The sequence below is a fragment of the Serinus canaria genome, chromosome 9 (genome assembly GCF_022539315.1).
Source record: "Serinus canaria isolate serCan28SL12 chromosome 9, serCan2020, whole genome shotgun sequence".
Taxonomy (NCBI): Eukaryota; Metazoa; Chordata; class Aves; order Passeriformes; family Fringillidae; genus Serinus; species Serinus canaria.
In genome coordinates, this window is record NC_066323.1 from 19,798,025 (window position 1) to 19,812,421 (window position 14,397).

A 14,397-nucleotide genomic window follows, 5' to 3' on the forward strand; every position below is an offset into this window, starting at 1 on the left:
AGGGGCCACGGAATTCCACCCAAAGCCATGGCATGTGAGAGCCATGAGATGGGAGAAGAGGCCACGGGAGATGGATGAACCAACAGAGAGCTGGGGGAATGTGCAGGACAGTAATCCCCTGTATGGATCAATCCCTGAGCTGTGTGGGACAAGGACAGCATGGGGACCTTGATCACAGCCACAGGACCTGGCAGTGCTTCTGTCATCAAAAAATAAATAAAAAAATATGGCTTTTAATCCTCTTAATTGGCTGCATTACTGATCCTCCATCCAACGGGGGTGTGAGGAGGGCAACAACACAGCCCCAGCCCCAGCAGTCCATCCACGGCCGTGTCCCACTACCCCGGTGACATCTCCACGTCCCCTCTTAAGGACCCAGCTCCCAGCTTCACCCCAAGGTTTCCCAAGGAGCCCAAGTGCACCCCAGCCCCCCTGGGGGGAGAGAGGGGCTGGAAGTGCCCCGGAGAGCTGGGGCTCTGCAGAGCAGGGCAGCGTTCCTTTGATGTTGGAACAACAAAGGCGGGTGCGGGAGGGAAAGGTAATCGGGATGCTGGGAACAGCGGGATGCATTTCAAACGGAACAGCGAGAGCTTTGAAGATCAATTCCTCCCAAGGAAACAAACTGCTCTTCCCGGGCTCCTCCAAAGCCCCCGTCCTGCTCTCCGTCTGCCGAAACTTCTGGAGCTGGCCTCTGTTCAGGGCAATCTTTGGGAAGCTGTTTGTCCCTGGGGAGCCAGGTGGAGGCTTGGGCTGCTCCTGCTGCCCGCTGAGCCAAGGCAAGCAGGGAGGGCAGGAATTATTCCCGGGTCACATCCCCCTCCTGGCCCCAAGGTGAAGGGGAAAGCCGCTCGGAGCAATTATTCCCAGAGCAGCTGATGAATGTGCTCCCAAGGTGGATGCAATCAGGATGCCTTGCAGAGGGAGGGAAGGGGACTGGAGCTGGGGTGGGGGAAAGGGGGAGACCCCCAGCACCCCAAGGACACACAGCCACCGCCGGGGCGAGAGCTCAGCTCTCGCAGCAGGATTATTCCATTCCCTGGATTTCCATCGCCAGGAAAACCACAGCTTTTGTGTTTGTGTGTTTTTTAAGCAAAGCTCCAGTTCTGCATTCTCAGGACTCCCGGAGCCAGGGCTTAGGAGCAAGCAGGGAATGCTCTCATTAGCTAAACCTTTGTTAACGCTCACTCACATCACCTCGTTTAGATTCACATCAACGGGATTGGCTTTTTTGGAACAGCTCCTTGAAAAGGGGGGGGGGGGGGGAATAAACAACCTGTTTAGTGTCAATGTTTTCTAAGCAAAATATTTTGAGCTTTCTGCTTTGGTTTATTTGCTTTGTGTGAGCTTTTAAATCAGACACAATTAACACAAAAAACAGCGAGATCTTGTAGCTGTCAGGAAACGCTTCAGTTTTCCCTTTTCATCTGCTGAACATTGATACATGAAAATAATCTGCCCCTCCCTCCACTGCTTTTTTTCCTTTTAAAAAACACCAGCAAGCTTCAAATTGGCCCCGGGAGCTGCCCAGGGAGCTCCCCCTGCCCAGGTGCCCCCATCCTGCACCCACACCTTGGTGGGGACACGGCCAGGTTTACACTCCCACAATTGCATTATGTTTGAACGGTTTATGATTTGGATTTTCATGCAGAGCAGCCTGTTCCAGCTCCTCATAACAAAGACAATTATGCTAAGTTTATTGGATTTGCATTCAGGGCTGATTTGTCAGAATTGTATATTGGTTCTGGGAGATGGAAGGGGAGGAAGAGAGGGGGCATTTGCTTTTCATGAGGACAGGAAAAAAAAGCCCAGTATAAAATTAATTTCTCTGTTTCACAGCCCCTTCTTGATGCACAGATTCCTTACCTATAGGCGGGCTTGCCGTCCGTCGGTCCTGCCTTCCATTCCTTCCTTCCTTCCGTTCCTCCCTCCCCTCCCTCCCTGACTCTGTGCCCACCCCCTGATGAAGTACAGGTGTGACCAAGGCCAGGCCACCTCTGAGTGCCCATTTACAAAGAAATCCTCTGGATGCAGTGAGGTGGCTGCTCCAGGATTTTGTACCCCACTGCTGCACAGGAATTCCCACTGCCAGAGCTTCCAGCCCTGCAAAGCCATGATGCCCCTTCTTCCTGGAGCAGACAGCCCATGATCCTGGAGAACATGCCAGGTTGGCTCCTGTCCTCTTGGAAAGGGCTTGAGGGTGTGTCTGTCACCTGCCAGAAAGACTCCTCCTCAGAGCAGTGCTGAAGCCAGGCAAAATGTCACCTGGCAGGGAGACCATGAAATCATGGAATGGTTTGGGCTGGAAGGGGCTTTGAGGCCCATCCAGTCCCACCCTTGCCATGGGCAGGGACACCTCCCACTATCCCAGCCTGGCCTTGGACACCTCTCACACATCCCACCTGCCTCTCCCATGGAAAACCACAGTGCTCTGACAAGTGCAGGTACCTCCTGACTGCTTTCCTGAGTTTCCCACAAATCCCAGTTTGCTTTATTTTAGTTTTCCCCATTCCCAAGGCCCCCATCCTCTGTTTGCACATACCCTTGCTGTGCATTTATGGATGCCATCCCAGCGGTCTCCATGGCAACCTGGCCCCTCACAAGGCAGGACATTCCCCAGGTCATGGCAGCAAAGGGAGAATGGTCACCCATGGAGGAGGGACAGAGCTGGACCCATTCCCTTTATTAGAGCTACAAATGGCCACATTTTTATGGCCATGTGTCTCCTCTGGCTCTGGGGGTGGGGTCCACAGGGCAGAATCCAGAGTCCTGTAGGATGGAGAAGACCTCCAGGATCATCCATCCCACCATTCCCCAGCACTGCCAAGGCCACCACTGACCTGTGTCCCCAAGAGCCACATCCACATGGCTTTAAATCCCTCCAGGGGTGGGGCCTCCCCTGCTGCCCCAGGCAGCCTGTTCCAGTGCTTGGCAATCCTTTTCAGGAAGGAATTTTCCCTGATATCCAACCTAAATCTCCCCTGGCACAATCTGGGGCCATTTCCTCTCATCCTGTCCCTGTTCCCTGGGAGCAGAGCCTGACCACCCCCAGCTGTCCCCTCCTGTCAGGGAGTTGTGCAGAGCCAGAGGGTCCCCCCTGAGCCTCCTTTGCTCCATGAAACCTTGAGTTTCATGGATGGGTGTGCAATGATCACACTTGGAGCACACAGCTTGGGAGACCCCAAACAGAGCCAGAGAAAGAAGAGGAGCTGGACAGATGATGGTACTGATATCCTTTGTCAGGGCAACCCAGGGATTTTGGGACATGAAACATAAGTTCATTGCCATTCCAAAGCCAAAATGCTCAGTGGAGTGCACAACCCTCCCTGCAGAGTTCATGGAATCACAGAATCCTAGGACAACATTCTGAGTTGGAAGGGACACTCAAGGACCAGCTGCAGCTCCTGGCCTGGCACAGGACAACCCTAAGAACCCCACCACGGGCCCTAGCTCCTGCTCCTGAATGTTTTCCCTTCCCCTAATGAAAAGGAGGCCTTGGGAATGTGATTAAACAGCAGCCCGGGCAAGCTTTAGGCTCAGGCTGTAGGAGGGGGTTAAGTGATCCAAGTGAGCGATGTGAATCATTAGCGGCAGTGGGTGGATCCTATAGCGGGAATTGGAGCCGGGGCTGTGCAGCCCACGGCTGTGGGGGCTGAATGCTGTGGATCTGCCCTCCTTTCCCAGGGGATCATCCCCGGGGCCAGCCCACACCTCCTCCCCCTGCTGCAAACCCCGGGCTGAACGCGGGGACAGCTCCCTGTGCTGCCACAGCTTAGTCAGCTTTGGCTCTACCAACTCTACCAAGATGCTTCCCAGCAGGCCCGATGGGAACACCGATTTTTGGGAAAGGACAAAGGGATCTGGTTGCTCCAAGAGGCACAGGAAAGCTTTAGCTGTAAGCAGCACTTATTTTCTCTTTCAGCAGATATTCCTATGGACATCTGTGGAGTGTGGATTTGGAGGTTCTGGTCCATCCCTCCATCCCCTGGTGAAAGCCAAGAGGCTGCCACACACAGTCCCTGCTCCAATCCCTGTTCCCACAGCTGCTGCTTGAAGCAGCTGGCACGAGCCCTGAGATGCCACCCAAAGAAAGGATCTGAGGGAAGAAGCCAGGGTAAGGAGGACCAGCAGGGATGTAGAAAACTTCTGGGTACTCCAGAGACACCTTGGGCTCCTCTTTAGAAGCTCTGCAGGTGCAGGAGGTGTGAACAAGGGGAGTGAAAGTGTTTTCCAGCCATCTGTAAGATTGCACCGGCACTTTTATCCCTTCTGCCCTGGGGCACTGCTCCTCTGCTCTGGCTCAGAGCAGCCGCTGTTCTCAGAGGCCAGCGCTGCAGCAGCTGAGCAGAACAGCTGCTGGAGAAGTTCTGGGTGCTCTGCCTCTGGCATCCTGGGGAGAATTCCTTCTGTGGAGCTGTTTCCAGCTGCTCACCTGCATTAATGCAGGGATCCAACAGTTTGGCTCCACGGTTTATTAAACTTCGCCTCTTCGTGACAAGGTGTGAACCTGTGCTCTACAATAATTTTCCAAAGCTTTTACATGCCAGGGAAATTACCAGCCATGGAGCCCTGAGCAGCAGGGGAAAGAGCAGGCTTCACATTAGGGCTGAGCAGATGGATGAGGCAGCAGTGTGTGAGGAGCTGTGCAGTACAGAGCCTGAGGAAGCCTGGGACAGGGAGCTGTCCCCTGGATCATCGTGTGTGCAACTCAGCACCTGCTCATGTGCTGCCCAAGCCAGGTGTGCCTCCAGAGGCTTTTCCCAGTGAGGATGTGGCATTGCTCCAGCAGCACTTGGTGGCTCATTTATTCATCTCCACACTCCACTCTCCTCCCTGAGTCACGCTGCCCTGGTGCTGGCAGGACACTGCTCCACAGGCTTGGCTTGCTCCTCACAGCTTCCAGGTGGGTGTTGGAGCTGTGGGACAGATCTGCGAGTGGCCACCAGCCAGATCAGTCACTGTGTGCTGTGTCACACCTGCATGTAGGCTCTGGGGGTGGTGCAGCCACCACTCTGAGCCAAAGAGCCCCTTTGTCACGTCCTGGGAATCACAGCCAGCCCAGGAGCCAGCCCCTCCACCCCCTGCAAGCACCTCCAAGGGGTGTCTGTGCCAGAGCCATACCCCAGCTGGACTCTGCTGATGGATGAGAAGGGAGCAGAGGCAGGAGCAGCAGGAGACAAGGAGAAACAAGGCGTTTCAGAGCAAGCAGGGAGGCACACAGTGAATAAAAGCTGTGTTGGAGGTGGGAAATGACTGATTCAGGGCTGGTAATGGCATAGAAACACCTGCAACCTCCTCCTCCTCCTCCTCCTCTGGAGCCCAGGAGCTGGCACTGCTCAGGGAGAGGGCTCTGTGTTGGATGCAGCTGGCATAGGTGGGTGGAGAACATGCTCCCTCCATAGGTGTTCACAGGAAGGGATGGCAGAGCTGGCTGGAGCTGTCCCATGTCACCTCTGGGCTCTGGGAACACAGGAGGGTGACTGGGAGTGGCTGAGCATGGATGCTCAGATTTCCAAGCTGTGCTACGTGGAAGGATCCTGCTGACTTCCCAGCACTCAGAGCTGAGCAGCCTGTTGGGAATCCAAGCTCCAAGATCAATCCATCACTTGCCCAGCTTGTTACTCTCCTCATTTCTCTGGTCCAGGCCAAGCAGCAGCATGGAAATGCCACAGTTTTATCAGCAAAACCCAGAGCAGAGAGAGAAACATGTCCTGTGGTGGAGCAGGAACTCAGCTGTGGGGAGGAAGAAGAGGAGGAGAACAAGGAGAAAGAGAAGGAGTTCCTTGGGCTCTGAAACATGGAGGTGTGAAAACCAGGCACCACACAAACATCACAGGTTTGTTGTGTTTTTCCTGTTCCACAGGAAGACCTGCTCAGGTTGGCTCAGCACAATCCAAGGAATGCACCAGCCATGGGTTCAAGGTCCTTCCAGTCAGGAAGCAGGGACCTCCAGCTTCATCTTGCTGCTGGTTTAGCCAAAACAGCCCTGCAAGATCCCTGCTGTGTCCTGGGGGACTTTCTTCCTGGCTTTCCCCACACTGGATCAGTTTAATCCCATTTTGGCAGTAGCAATGATAGAGCACAAGCCCCTTCCTGTCGTGTTCCACGTGGAGCTGGGAGGGTGTGGGATAACATCCTCACCACAGGCCAAACTCCCTGCTCAGCCATTAGGAGGCATTTGAGTCAAATCATGGATCCTGGTGACCAAGAAGGGACAGGGAAGGGGGAATACAGTCCTTGTGGCCACAGTCCTTAAAGAGAGAGCAGTCACCTCTGGAGAGAGACTGGCTCAGGATTCCTCTGTGGAAGAAGGAACCACCATCTGGAACTGTCTATCTCCAAATAAAGGAGCCCAGAAAACCTGGTTTGCCTGGAAGTTTAACTTTAGGGAAAAGGTGGGTGAGCTGGATCCAGCCTCACAGAATCCCAGACTGGTTTGTGTTGGAAGGGGCTCACAGACCATCTCATTCCACGGGCAGGGACACCTTCCAGCATCCCAGATTGCTCCCAGGGCCTGGAGCAGTTCTGTAAAGGTCAGGCAGTGATTTCCTCAGGGATGTGGCACAGGCTGTGTTTTGTGCTGACACTCCCTGAGTAGCATTTGCCATGTGAGTCAGGGGATATTTAAACTGCTCATTTACACAGTGAGCTCTAAGAATAACCCTTCCCAACAAAATACCAGCAGGGAGAGAGGCCAGGAGGAGACAGGTGGCTCCCTGCATCCATCCTGTTGTGCTGCTCTCTGTTTGCCCAGTGTTCCATCTGCTCCCCTGGGCCTGAATTAACGCCTGAGCCCACAGCCCCTGCTCATGTTCCACTTCTGTAGAGAAGTGTCTGCAGCTGAGGGCACAAATGAGAGCTTCTGCTCTGGGTGAAATCCTGGGAACACCTCCCTGAGACCCCACGAAGCTGCTGTGTGCCTAACAAGGGACATTCCCCTGCTCTGGGCCACCACAGCCCGTGAGTGCCATTGAATATCTGCAGCTCATGTGGCACCAGGCCCACCCTGTGACCTGGACAGGGGTCACTGCAAGGACAGCACGACTCAGAGCAGCTTGGCTCCACAACCATATCCACTGGGTCACAATCCTCAGGACACTTCCTTGGGACACAAAGACTTTTGAAAGTCCACTCCCCAATGGACCACACATTTTTCCTTGAGCCTTTGACCTCGTAGATCGTGTTCAGTCTGGTCTGCAGGAAATTACTTGGATTGGAATAGTTTTGCTGCTGCTCAGGAATTAAAATGAATGAAGTGTCAGCAGGTAACTGCTGGGACTGCTGCCTGTTTCCCCACAACTTCTGTTTTTCAGGCTATTTTGGAAACCTCTGCAAAGAAACACTGTTCACTGCACCCTCTTCCGCCTCATTTTGCCCAGTTTCTGCTCATAGCAAGTGCTTTGGCAGCTCCATTTCCTTGGCAGCCTAATCAGATCCACTGGGAAGGACAAAGGAGGATTTCAGTGAGGTGAAGGGCTGAGAGTTCAGCTTCCCAAGTGGCTCCTCACAGGACATGTAGAGGAATCTTCTACAGCCTGGTCTTCTAGACCTGGGATGGATGTAAATCCCAGGAGCTGCTGACCTTCCAGTGCAAGCTCTGAAATGTCCTTTCTCCACAGAGCAAGCTCGGAGCAGTGGGGAGGGGAGGCTGAGGAGGAAGAAGCCAATATGTATGTGAGTGGAAAGGGCTGGCTGTGCACATGGAGCATGTGATGGATTCAGGAATGTCACCAAAGAAGGGAAAAAGGGTTGAAGGAGTCATTCTGGCTGTAATGAGAGCCAGCCTGCTCACTGTGTCTGCTCTGCTGCAGCAGAAGGTGACTCTGAGGAGCCTCAGAGGCCAGCCCCTGACATCACAAAATTCATGGAATGGTTTGAGTTGGAAGGAACCATAAAGATCACCCAGTTCCAACCCCCTGCCCTGAGCAGGGACACCTTCCACTAGACCAGAGAGTTCAATGGGATGAGCTCTGCTGTTTGGGATGAGACTTATGAAGGGTCCCTGCTGTTCCTGTGGCTCACACCAAGCCAGGATGGCTCTGGAGCAGCGAGCTCTTGTTGGTGGACAGCTGTCCCACATGCTTCCTTCCAGCAGACACCTCTTGGGACACAGCAGGAAGGTGTGAATGTGTGAAGGATGGCAAACTTTCAGAGAGTTTCAGAGGATGGCAAGGTTTCCACTTCCCCTGACCCCAAAGGCTCAGCAATAAACCTGGACAATTACTCTGCAAAGCCAGCCTCTTCCAGAACTCGTGCTGGCACCAGCAGAGAAATCTCTCCTCCATCTCTGGCCACCTGCTCCTGGCTGATGGTGGCCAGCCCACAGAGGAGCAGATGGGAGAGAAGGAGCAGAGCCTAAAAATAGAGCTCAGGAAGCAGGATGCAGCATCAGCTGCTGCTGCAGGGCTGTGCTGTCCTGCAGGGCGGCACGGATCCAGCGGCTGTGCGGGAAGCCTGGAGCCCTGCTGGGGGATACACCCAAACCATGGCAGGAACCCACAAATGGCTTCCCACACGCCATTCCACAGAGACTGCCTTCTCCAGAGCTGCTCCATCACCAGCACAGCTCCAAGGAAAACTGGGCAGAGAAGCTGGATCCAAGTGCCAGCTGTCTCCAAGAGCTTCCTGCCTCCCTGCACAGCTGCTGTCAGCATGGGCCAGGCTTGGCCAAGAGCAGCATCTGCACCAGGGTGGGCCAAGCCAAGCTTTGCTGGCAGAGGGAAAGGCTGGGAAGAGCTACAGTCGCTTTGGAGCTGCTCAAGCACAATCCCTGGGGAACATGAGCAGCCATGACCAACCTCTTTGGATCGGCTCGCAGAATCGTGGATCACAGAATGGTTAAGGTTGGCAGGGACCACAGTGGGTCACCCTGCTCCAGCAGGGCACATGGATTGCATACAGATGGTTCTGGAATATCCCCAGAGAGGAGACTCCACACCCTCTCTGGGATCTGTTCAGTGCTCAGTCACTGCACAGGAAAGAAGCTCTTCCTCATGTTCAGGTGGAACTTCCTGGGCATCAGCTCCTGCCTCTTCCTCTTGTGCCATTGCCGAGCACCACCAAGGAGAGCTTGGATCCAACCTCTGGACACCTGCCCTTCTGTTATTTACTCCCTACAACAAATTAGGACAAGACCTTGCCCTTCTTGCCCCACAGTGAAGGCAGCCTTGTTCTGTGCCACTGTGGTGGATTCTGCAGGGGGGGTGCAACCCTCTCTGTGCCACAAAATAAATTCCAGGGAAAGAGCCCCTCCAGGAAGGCCAGTCCTAAATGTGAGGAATGTTTCCTCAGTGTGATTTTTGTAACATGAGCACAAACCTGCGTAGATACTGTGAATAAATAAATGGAAAACAAACCTACAATCTTCTCCCACTTCAGCTCTCCTGCCTTCCCTTCTCCCAGGGAAAGGGTTGGGAAAACAGACCCCGCAAAGCAGACACCAGTTGGATTGCTCAAGGCACTACCAGGAGGTGTTCAGACAGAAAAATGTTAGGAACACCTGGAGCCAATTGGATAATGAAACATAGCAAAATCCTGCCTTCTGCCAGCACTCAAAATCCATGGGGTAAATCCCTGCCTGGAAGAAGCCTGGCTCGCCCAGAGCTCTGGAGGACATGAACCAGGAGCTCACAGCTGGCTGTCCTGTGCCCAGCTCCAGGTAGAAGGTCAACATCCAGCTGGATGGTCTGTGTTTGCCTCAGTCCCTGAGGAAGCTCTGAGCAGGAGTAAAAGGTCAGAGGGTGAGAGAGGAGGACAACAAAGGACAGAAAGGACAGTGTGACACACATCAGCTCTTCCTTCCTCTTCCTTCCTTTCCATGCAGCGCATCATCCTTCCACACTTCCATCCACAAAGGTGGGAAGGATCTAAGAATCACTGATAAGAAAGGGGCTTTTCACAAGGGCCTGGAGTGACAGGGCAAAGGCAATGTCCTTAAGCTGAAGGAGGGAGGTTTCAGCTGTATATTGGGAAGGAGTTCTTCCCTGTGAGGGAGGTAAGGCTGCCCAGAAGAGCTGTGGCTGCCCCTGGATCCCTGGAAGTGTCCAACATTAGGTTGGATGGGGCTTGGAGCACCCTGGGCTAGTGGAAGGTGTCCCTGCCCATGGCAGGGGGTGTGCCTGGAAGGGCTTTAGGATCCCTTCCAATCCAAACCATTCTGGGATTCCACAAAGTGCATTTTGCCAGCCACCTCCAGACAAATATCTTGGAGAACCAGCTCATTGAACGTGTTTTGAGGCTGCCCAAAGAAATGATCCCTGTGCCCATCACTTCCCCTCCAGCCCCTTCCTGTGCTCCTGCTCTGACTCTACCCAACAGCACATTGAACTGCCAGGGGCTCCAGGAGGCTCCCACTGGTCTGGGCATGGAACACCCCTCCACTTCTCCACAGCCTGCCAAGCTGGGATGAGTCCTGAAAAAAACTGTCCATTCCTGCTGCCTGCTTTGGGCTCAGCTTGTTGCTGATCACATTAACAAAAGCAGTGACACAGCATTTCCAATGGATGCCAGGAAAACATTCCCTGTGTTGGAAGAACATGAGGCTTTTTGTGCTCTGTACTTGAAAATCAACCGAAATTTAGTTCTCTGTGATGAAATTTGCTGTTCTCACAAAATCCAATTCAGATTGGATTAAAAGATGTGTATTTTTTTTATTGCTGCTTCCATGCAGTGGTGTTTGAGAAGGTGTCTGCATGTTTGGATTTTTCCATAAGTGATGGGAATTTCCATGAACTGTGGCAGTTTTCTACAGCCAGGAAAACACTGGGAGCCAAGCAGCAGGTCCTGGGCTGAGCTCCCACTGAGCATCTCCTCCAGAACAGCTCCAATCCTTGTCATTGGACCACAGGAATTACCAACCCCCAGAATGTAAAACCAGTTTGTGAAACCCACAGCCCTGGCAGGGACTATCCCACCATATCCACCATGGTCCTTTGGAACTTCAGACTGCTGCTGTGGAGGTACCAGGTTCTCCCTGCTGGAGTTGGTTTCAGCAGGAAAGTTCTGCTGTTGCTGCACTTCAGCTGCAGGTTCAAAATTCCTGGCATGGAAGTGGTGGAACAGAAGAGGATGTTGGATGGGGCTTGGAGCAACCTGGTCTAGTGGAAGGTGTCCCTCCCAGGGGGTTTGGAAATAATTGATGCTGAATTTCCCTTCCAACCCAAATGGCCAGGATGGTACAGCCACCATCCTAAGCAGGCAGGGAGCAGGGAAAGTCATGGGAACTGACAACTTGAGGTCTCCTCAATCTAGGAAATACACTCAGAAAAGAAAGCAAAATTCCCAAAGTGATGATGGGCAAGAAAACCTCCCATCCCTAGAAGTGTCCAAGGCCAGGCTGGATGGGGCTTGGAGCAACCTGGGACAGTTACAGGTGTCCCTGCCCATGATGGGGGGTGGAACTGGGTGATTTCTTCCAACTCAAGGCATTCCATGAATATATGATTTTGTGATCTCTCCTACACTCAAAATACACTAAATCACCACGCTGCTTCTTCCAGCCTGATTTTCCTATTAAAAAAAAAAAATAATCCCAGTGTCAAAGACCATGATAAAAGGATCAAACCTTCCCTGAGCAGCAGAAAGGAAGGTGTTGATTCCCAGGCAGAGCCAACCTGTGGATCTCTTCCAGCTGCTCAATATTCCAACACCCCGGGTCCCTCCCCATGGCCAGAACTCCCGTTCATGCCCCGCTGCCCCAGATCAGCGAGGGAGAGCCTCTCCTGCAGCAGCTGGGCAGGGTTTGCTGGAGCAGCTTTGGCAGGAGCTCCTTCCCCGTGCCTGCTAACCACGCATCCCCCCGTGGCGGGCAGCACGCTCCATTTCAGCCCCTCTCCTGCCCCGCCGCTAACGAAGCCCATCCGAAGCGAGCAGTAATTGTGTTTGCAGGTGACAGGGCTGGAAGTGCAGTGCTGGGAAACACATTCTTGGCAAGGAGTCCCGCTTCGGAGGTGAGGGAGGGCAGCCAATTGTGAAATCCCTGGCAAAAGGGTTTGTGTCAGAGCAGTGCTGCTCTGCTCGGCCCAGCTGCTGCGGAAAATGCCGGAGGAGGGAATGCAGCAGAGCTGGGAAGGGCTGCACTGGCAGGGAGAGGCAGCATCCAGGGCATGGCAAAGCCTCCTGTGACAGCTCTGCTGCCAGGTGTGCCCGTGGCTTGCTGGAGCCACTGCTCTGCTGGAAAAATGTCAGAACCCAGGACATTCCTCTGGCTGCCCTGGAGGACTTGAGACTCTGGCAGGGGGCTCAGAGACCTTGGCACAAGAGTCAAAACCACCTGTGCTATTGATTTTAGCCCATGGAAACAATTACCAACCTTGAGTGAAGATTTACAGGAGTTTGAGGATGGTAGTGAATTTGTCACCAAGGTGAAAATGTAGAATTTTGGGGGGATTTAGAATGGGGGTTCAAGACGCAAGATGGAGGAATCTGGGCATGTCCTGTCTTTCCTCCTTCTCCTTCTCCTTCTCCTTCTCCTTCTCCTTCTCCTTCTCCTTCTCCTTCTCCTTCTCCTTCTCCTTCTCCTTCTCCTTCTCCTTCTCCTTCTCCTTCTCCTTCTCCTTCTCCTTCTCCTTCTCCTTCTCCTCCTCCTCCTCCTCCTCCTCCTTCTTCTTGTCCTCCATCTTCTGCTGGGATGGTGACACTTTTGGATTGGTTTGGAGTAGAGACAGACTGTCTAACATAGGTGACATTATTGGAAAATTATTGTAAATAAAGCACACGTAGTTCTGAGTATAAAAAGCCAACACCAGCCCAAGGGCAGGGACTGTGCCTCAACCTGACCTGCTGGACAGATCTCAGCAGGGCAGAGAGAGAATGGAACAGATAAGAGAAAATAAACAGCCTTGAAAAGCAGAGCTGAGGAATCTCCACTTCTTCTTTGGCTGTGGGGCTGGGAAAAAGAGACTCTTTAATACCTTGGGAACCATTTCAACCACAGAAACCAGAGAGAAAAATGGGGCTGAGCAGAGCCTGCGAGGAGATTTGGAGATTTAGGAAGCCTGGCAGGAAGGTGGATGGAGGGTGGTGCCAAAGAAGGGCTGGTTTTGGGAGAAACACCTGGATTAGAGCTCTGGGCTCCAACCCTGAGGTGTGGGCTGGTGTTAATCTGGTGCAATGATAACTAAAACTCCCAAATTCTGCTGTGGGATACTGCCGTACTGGGAATGCACCACCTTTATCAGGTGGTCAGGCCAGGAATTTGATGTCTGTTTCTTACCTCAGGAATATGCTCTTTTCACAGGAATGCATACCACATGAACACATTCCGTGGGGGAGGCACAGACAGACCTCAGGGAAGGACATGAATGGGGAGCAGAGGTAGGAGGTGCTCACGTTTCCATGAATAAAAAAACAAAACAACCCCCTGGATGAAATTCCTGCAGGGCCCAGACCACAGCAGAGAGGATGCTGCAGACACTCCAGGCTGGGCTGCACTTGTGTCTTGGATTTACCAACTTTTAACAGCACAGGGTGGTGCTGGCATTGCCTGGCACCAGTGGGGCACCTGGGGCAGAGAATCCATATGGGAAATGCAGAGCTCAGCCCCTTGGAGTGCAGGGTTGAGCACCATGGCTGGAGGAGAGGGGGACATGTACCATCCCTTCCTTCCATGTCTTCTATCCTGGTCTTGGAGATAATGTGTGGATGTGGATTCCCCAGGTTTATTCTCTTAGTTGCATCTCCCTGGTAATTCCCAGCTTGCATTTGAGTTAATGCCTGGAGTTTCATCCCACTGGGGACTGAGGCTGCTCCTTCTTCCTTCCCCACATTCCAGTTATTCATCTGTAGCAGGCCACAAGTTTGGCTGGAGTGAGGGCAGGCATGCTTCCACCTCATCAAGGCAGAGATGTTGTCCTGTGCCCTTTCCAGAGTGCCCTGCACATTTATGGTGCCAGAGAAGTAATAAATAACAACAGTGAGTCATCCAGAAGTGCCCCTCGGTGAGGACTCAGATCCCACTGGGGAGGAGAAGCTTTCCCTTGGGGCATAACTCTTACACACCAGCTCGTTATTGCAGAACAATTCCCTTCAAGGCTCCATAGCCTGAACTCCATTAAAATGGATGTTCTGGCAGTGACTGATGAATTTAGAAAGCAAGAGCTGCACTTCTGCTTCCAGCTAAACACGATGGAAATCCAGGGTCACTCCCTGGCCTCATTCACGCTGGGACAGAGCGATTCCAACTGCAGAGCTGTGAAAATCCACACTGCCACGAGCACAGACTCCTCATCCCCTTGCCAGACACCGTTTTTGCTCTGAATTCCGCCCAAACCAGCAGAGATTTGCAAGGATCTGAAGGCTGGGTTGGCACTGGGTGAAAGAAGGGATGTGATTAGAGGGGCAGAGAGAGTAGAACACAGTGGTGTGAGGTCCTCCTGCCTCCTGCCAGATCCCTGGGGGAGG